Source organism: Hesperophylax consimilis, chromosome 16 (assembly GCF_061612785.1).
Source record: "Hesperophylax consimilis isolate HC1 chromosome 16, BYU_Hcon_1.0, whole genome shotgun sequence".
NCBI lineage: Eukaryota > Metazoa > Arthropoda > Insecta > Trichoptera > Limnephilidae > Hesperophylax > Hesperophylax consimilis.
Window position 1 is genome coordinate 24,913,653 of NC_142851.1, and position 6,762 is coordinate 24,920,414.

The following is a 6,762-nucleotide window of genomic DNA, read 5'->3' on the forward strand; positions in this document are numbered from 1 at the left end:
TCAACTCGGTTCGAAGTAAGAGCAGCGATGAAATCCACTAGATGGTACCCATGAGTAAGGTTTGAACATGAAATGCTTAATAATGGGCGTCTTTCAAACTATGTGAATAGTAATATTAAGTTGAATGTGCATGTTTTAGGTAAATTTCGATAGAAACGTTACCTATTGCAGAAGGAGCTCATGATTTTATGATTCTTATCGACTAATTCATCAAACTTGTTTGATACCATCAACCATACTGCTAGACGGTAGGCAGTAACTTATGACTCGTAACCGACGTGTTCTTCATTGACAGATGTCAAAGCAATACGGTATTCAATCACGAATCATTTTCATAATATCTGATCATAATTATATCTGAATATAATGACAAGATAAATAAAATATCAGTAATTTTCAATATTTATTATTATCGTTTACAAAAAGTTACATAAAACAAATAATTATGTAATGTAAAAAGCATAAGATGCAACTTTTTGTATAAAGGCCATAATTTATTATAATATAAGTTAGAAATAGTAAAAATAATTTTATATAAAAAACGAAAATAATTATTCAATAAACTAGCATTTCGTCGAAATCTAAATGACGCTTTCCAAATTGACGTTCTTTACATACAATATCTAAGATATGTAGAGGATCACGAACATTCATAGACCTTGTGACTCCAGGATCGATAAGCTCGACAAGAATGCAATCCATTTAAAAATTAGTTAATTTATTAAGCATTTTTTCTTCCCAGAACTTGTCATCTCGAAGTATACGCTCAACTATCTCTAAGTTAGATAATTACAATCATAAAAAGAGTCGTGCTGCGAAATTCTATTTAATACATTTAAAGAAAAAATATGTCTAATTTCGCATGTTTTTAATTATTAATGATTTTTTAATTATTTCTTGCTAAAGCAATCCCGATGAGTTACAAAACTCACTGAAAGACGGGAGGAACTTACAATACATAGGTGGGAGTTAATAATTACAATTTTACATTGATATTTTGATGTCAAAATTACAAGTTGCACATACGAAACAGTACAAAAATAGAAAAATATAATATATTTACTAATAAAACTTTTACACAAAAAATAGTTTTTACATTACAGTTATTTTACATGTCAGATTGTCGCCATAGATATCATGTCTCAGCGATCACTGTACGAGTCGGTCGAGCGTGCGAGCCCACATACAATTTAATACTTAATGACATTTTTCCTATTTACAGAATAAGGAAATCTATTTTTAAATCAATATTTAGCTTCTAAATACCTAATGTATTTTATTATAATATGTATGTTTTATTGTAACAGTTAGTTTTAATGGTTAAAATAATTTTTCTAGTCTCGGCAAAACGCACCAAATCGTCACAAGTAACAAGGAGCTTACCTTTATTTTCGACAGGGTAAATTTAGTAACTAAATAACTGTTATTACTCAGAACCGATACGCTTTTTTATTAATTAAATAAATCGATTTTAATTGACTAATGCGTTGTAAAATATCGGCATCTCGTCACAATTTTTATTAAATGATGGCAGTATGTAAAAATTCAACTTTTACGCAATATATTGAATTTTTCCTTTTTTTTAACCACTCTGCTATTTTTGTGTACTTTACAGACAGCTCAAACTGCGATCGATTCATCAACATCGTTCTATCTCCTTTTGTATTACGGTAAGATATATGTGATTTAAGCAGTATTCGAAAGAGGAAACATTTATTTAAAAAAAAATGTTCATCTTTGCAGATTTAGCAGATTTCTGCCTAAAAACTGCTAGTAATTACTAAAATCGACGATTGAATCAATTGTACCGAGATCGTTATAATATGGACTAATAGGCAATGCTTGTAAATCTTCTACATTATGTACAGTACCAGTAGACAATGCTGCTTCTGCTTCGTTTGGAAAGATCAAATGTTCTGCGTTGACAAATAGCTTTTCAGATTCATTTGGTTGGCATTGTGTTTGTTTCGTAGTGGAAGTCAATTTACATGTCTTCGTATTTATCCTACTTTTTTTAAGTTGGCGCAATTGCATAGCTTCAACTATAAACTGAGGTTCTTTGATTGGCATATTTCGCATTAAACGGGAATCAAGGAGTTCCGGTAGTAGACAATCCATGTAAAATCTTATCAACTTTGTTTCCATACATTGTTTCCAAAATGCATCGTCCTTTCTGATATATTCTACTTTCATTGTATTTTCTTTTCCAGTCCAAAGGCCGAACAAACACTTTTCTTTGCCTGTGACACGGAGTTGTCCTTGTATTTGGTAATACCACGAGTGTTGTTTATTGATGACCAGCTGGCCTTTAATTAATTTCCAAAAAGTTAGTTTTCTTTTACGTATAGCTTCGTCTAATCCCATTTTAAATGCTGTTATTGGACATTTTACTTCTACAACCATATCCTCGGTAACGCCGTCCGGCGAAGCGCCTAAAAACGGGTACTCCAAATCAATGTACAGTCCACAAGGACTAATTGTCACATTTTCTTGAACGGACAGTTGTTGAAGAGCCACCTTTTCACTGTCGATTCCATGCCGAATGGCTGCTACATTTAACAGACTTTTTGGATTTAACAAGTTTTTCACTAGCGGTCCGCAGTTAATATCTTCCCTTCTTTTGACTACAGTTCCGAATAAGGAAGCCGTTAACATATTCCGCCTTAGTTGCAACCATTCACCAGAATCTCTCTGCAAAATGGTTTCTTTTTGGATTTTGTCCCGGTTTATAATATTTTCTCTTAAATTCAAAAGAAATTCTTCTTTGCTCTTCTGGAAACATTCTGGTAGTATATCTGGTTGCTTGACATTGACACCATGAATTTCTTCATTTTTAGACATTTGTTGAAGAACACGATTCTTTTTCCTCATATACCGTTGTGTATTCAATACTCTTTTTTGACGTTTGGCTTCAAGAATTTTCACACGTGTGCTAGGATTATGATAAAAAGATTTTTGTAAATTGCACAGTGGGGCTCTTGTATTAAAAGAAACCACAGCACCATGGCATCGTGCCTCATAGGACTGCCTCATTGCAAAATTTATCCTCTTTCCACCTATGAACTTGGCGATTATGCCATTAAATCGTTCAACGACATTGCTATCCACATCGTGTATGAGACTGCGTGCATGTGCACTGACAGCAGATGTTATCAAAACGATTCTTAGCCACAGCGGGCTTCCTTTAAGCATCTTCAATAAACTGGAGTCACCCGTCTTTTCCGCAGAACAAAAATAATTTCTACACTTGTCATGGTTTCCGAAAACGTGATAGGGTGAATTTATAATGTCTTTACGCAAATTTTCGATTTTTTTCGACAAGGGAATGTTAGAAATTTTATTGTATTTGATTGAACAGGTAACAGCCTTACGGAGAGACATAATATTACTAATGCTCAATAATTTTCTCAAATTCTTGGGATATTTTGTGTCAGTGACAAGAGAGCGTAGTTTTGTACAAAAGTTACGTAACACGTGATTTCTGCATTCGATCTTTTCCACTGTATTGTCCAAGTAAGGTCGGGCCTGCAATATTTTGGAATACGTGCTGGAGTCTCCATCTGATACTAGCCGAGCATAAATTAAGTTGTATTCTTTAATCGATTCCCTAAAACCCTCGAGAAGAATATCTGACTCCATGCCGCTTGAAGAGCCGGTGTAATTTTTAAAACATACATGTCCTTTAGGTTCAGTGGCTTTTTTTTCTGCTCGAGCGCAAATACAACAATATTTGTTACGAACTGACATAAACAATACCTTTCCAAACTTCTTTCCAATAATTGCCGCTGCTCCTGACAAAGAGGAATAGTTTGTTCGGTATGATCTCTTACCCCAGGATCCATCTGCAATCACGTCAATCATGGCGGTTCCATTTTTGTTGACTCTTCCTTCTTTTAATGCTGCATCCCTTTCTTCAGCAGCTGCCAACGCCATACAATCGATAGAAGTTTCCTGCCATTTTTCAGATACTTCTGAATGTATTTTCGTATACAGTTTTGGAGACATTGTTGGTATGTCTACTGCTGCTAAAAACTCCTCCAACTGGTACTGTCCCCCACCAATTGCCATAATCCCAGACACCGCACATCTATTAAGATCCAAAGATGCACAATCATCATCGGTCGAAAGAAAGCTTTGATAATTGCAAAAATTGCATTTTATTGTAAATTTAGAAATAAGACCAGTTCTTTTTTCGCTTACTATTTCCAAATTTCTTAGACTACATCCAAAATTTTCGCAATGTTGACTAAATATTTTGAGTTTTTTTAGAAACATATCAACGTTAACCAATCTACGGCCTTCAATCAACATCTCAGTCTTGAACGGTTGACAAACTTCCACCTAAAAGAAAAAAAAGTATATTTTCACATTACTTCTTCAGCGTAAAATGATCATCATTCAAACATATAAAATAGAATTTTCTATTCAACTATGTTTCTCTTTATATTGCTTTTACATACCTCGTATGAAATTGGGAAGGAATCAACTTCAATATCATGAGTGCTAAGCCCGAAAGTTGAGGAATCCCAGGCGTTTGTATCTGGTGTAGTCTCTTGTACATCCTGTCAGAAGACTATTTGTTGGAAGCTTTGCATGTAAATATGTACGGTCATTATATTATATTTGGCAAAACAAACAAATGGCTGCCTTCAAGGTAAATCTGCGGTGGCTGGTTTCTACAAACTGAGCTAGTCTTGTTTTAAAATAAAGTGTTCTTACTTTAAGGTTTGGGCTGGAAACGGCATGCACGTTAGTGTCATAAGAACTAGAGCCAGCAAATAGTGAAAACTTTTCAGGTTCATTCATCTCTGGTCCGTGCTGAAAAATAATGTCAGTTTTTGTTAATTTTTTTAGAGCGCTTATTTAATCATATAAAATTAATATTATTTACTTTATATTTACAGAAATTGTGAAAAAATTACCATGTTGAGTGTCGGTATAGCGTTTAACACAATACTCGTATTTTCTTTATTATTTGCAATATTATCTGGATGAAGTCTTGCGGAATTTTTCCTAAAATGAGAAATACTTGTTAATTATTTAAACTGTCTCTATTCCCTAATTATTTAGAGATGTATTAAGACATGCCCGACAAACTTTCACCAACGATTCCTGAGCTTATTTGGTGTAAAAACTGCATTTCGGTAAAAATAAAAATATGTCACCGGAAATCAAAATTAATTTACTTCTTATACTCCAAATTCAATATGCTCAGAAGTTTATCGACTGCGTATATATGTATATATCTATATATATAAAATTATTTAAGCTGACATTGTACAATTATGTTCTGTAAAAAATGTATCCCAAAGATCTACTTTTATGTGTGTATTTAAGTAGTACCTTCTCCATTCCGCTAAACATTTTCCTTGGTGCCGTAATTTTGTTCGGGATAAAACTCCTTTTGTCTTCTGTTTTCCCATATTTAACTGAAACGTAAGTATATATTAGCCAAGAGATTTATTATAAATTGGTTCAATTTTACCTTAAATTTGAAAATCATTTCAACGTAAGTAAGTGCAGTAACTTGGGGAGATAATTGCACAATTCTATCTACAACAAATGATCTAACAATCTAAACTTAAAAGATTAATGACTCTTTTTAATATTCGAATGACTTTAGGTACTTTATAGGTGACATATGTCTAATTTTCTGTATGGAGAAAAACTTTCGATGTAGAGTTTTTGTTTTATGGAAAAAAAACTTTCGAATTTCAAAAATTTGTTTTTGGGTAATTTAACTGGTTTTGGTGGATTAGAGCTTGGATACGTATTAGAGTTAAAACACATAAATTAAATACCTATTTATTTTATGAAATTTTATTTTCTACAAAATTAGTATCAATAATTTTTTCACAAAATTGTACTGGAAACGAGATATTTACAAAAAACCAAAGCTAGTCGCGCAAAAAACTTGTTTTTTTCAAAAATATACGCACCTTTATGACTTTCTACCTCGGTACCTATTAGAGATTGAAGAAAATTGTTTTCTCAAAAGTTGTAAGTAATTTTATTTTCTACTTTAATTGTCTAGCTAATTTGGCCGAAATTTGCATTGGGAATGAGATATTTTGGAAAAACTAGATTTTGGAGCGATTTCGGCCGGTTTTTTTCAAAATGGCGGCGCGAGCACAGGTGTGCCAAGGTCGGAAATTCATATTTTACATCAGGGGACCAGTTTATAAAATATATAAAAAAAATTGGGACTACCGGAATAATTACGATCGCGAATCGTTAATTGCCCTGGAGTATTAGTAATGAAACGAACTCTTCACAAACACTTAATTGAAATATAAGAGAATACCACTCCTTAGTAAAAAACTCCTTTTATTTTACCATAATTTATTAGATATACCATTGTTACAACTAACATGACTGTATAATTAGAAATTTATGTAAAAGCCCAGTAGGGCGTAAATAAAGGAAAACGATTCTAGTGAAGGGGCCACTCTATAACATTCTGTGCCGCTGATTGCCAGCCAGCTCGCCAAGTGTCGTAAAAAACGGATTAATAGTAAAAAAGTCTACTTGGGCTAGAAATGATACATAATAACATAACGACAATACTTTAGTGTCATCTTTTTTCTCAAGTGCCTACACATTTACGCATTTAATTTTTGTTAAAATATTATATTAGGTATTTATAGCATGTCTGAGTTCTTCACAATCAGTTCCAATTTTTCCGTGCCCAAAAATTGGTGTGACTGAAAGCCAAATAATATAATTTATATGTAAAAAGAAACTACACTGTTTATAATTATT

At 32.9% G+C, this 6,762-nt stretch overlaps 1 long non-coding RNA gene across 1 annotated transcript; it reads right to left on the bottom strand.

Annotated features, from left to right (window-relative positions):
- Window positions 1–4,556: 4,556 nt before the first annotated feature.
- Window positions 4,557–5,535, bottom strand: LOC149416923 (uncharacterized). The gene is made up of 3 exons (XR_016303391.1): window positions 5,344–5,535; window positions 4,923–5,013; window positions 4,557–4,818 (listed from the first exon to the last, which is right to left on the bottom strand). It is a non-coding gene; the product is annotated as an uncharacterized LOC149416923 (long non-coding RNA).
- Between the last annotated feature and the right edge of the window lie 1,227 nt (window positions 5,536–6,762).